We start from the raw sequence: 909 nt of genomic DNA on the forward strand, positions 1-909 counted from the left end.
TATATATATATATTCAAGAAAATCTTTTACTTAGTTTCATTAAATTTCATTGTAAATAGGAATAACACATACTGTTCCATGTACACAAATAGGTTAACTAGTGAAATAATTTTAGCTGTGAGAAGTTAACATATAGTAAATGACATTAGTAATTCTAAAATTGTAAATACTTCAAATATCTAAAGATAAAAACAGTTTGTATTACAATGATATAACTCTTCTATGTTAGATTTAGTGTTTCAATCTTACTCTTTTATGTATCTAAATTCAATGAATGTTCAAATAGGTAATATTTCCTATTTGTTGAGATGTTTCATGTTCTAAACATAAGCTAAAAATTAACATTGTAATTAAATATATTGAAAAAGATATATCTAAGGAAAGAGCTTTTCCCCCTTTCTGTAATTTGTAGGAATATTAACTGCAATAACTCATTTGATTGTGGAGAAAAAATATTTAACTCACATGAAAATTTCAGAAATTTATATGGAAAATAGTTTACCTGAGTGAGGCAAAAAGTTTGTCTATCATCTAAGATGTATAGATTATTTGGAAACTATTAATTTACATATGTGATCATAGAATTTAATTTTAATCTTCTAGGAAATATCAACACTCACTTTCCCTTCTTTATTATCATACATAAGATCATCAGAAGATTCTTTTCACATATATATTTTTATGACATGTGGTTTTAATAACTGTAATGAATACTTCAATTCCAAAAGTAGTTACTATGCAGAAGGCAAGAGTAGAAAGAAATTTTTTGCATCCTCCTCCTGGGGCTTATTTACCAGGTTCTTGTTTTACATTCTCATTTTACCTCATTTCACTTTGAAGAGTTATTTCCACCACTGGCCTGCAATATGCCCTCAATTTTCTGTTTTTATATCTTTGAGACTTAATTTT

Source organism: Octodon degus, unplaced genomic scaffold, assembly GCF_000260255.1.
Source record: "Octodon degus isolate 3935 unplaced genomic scaffold, OctDeg1.0 scaffold00265, whole genome shotgun sequence".
Classification (NCBI taxonomy): domain Eukaryota; kingdom Metazoa; phylum Chordata; class Mammalia; order Rodentia; family Octodontidae; genus Octodon; species Octodon degus.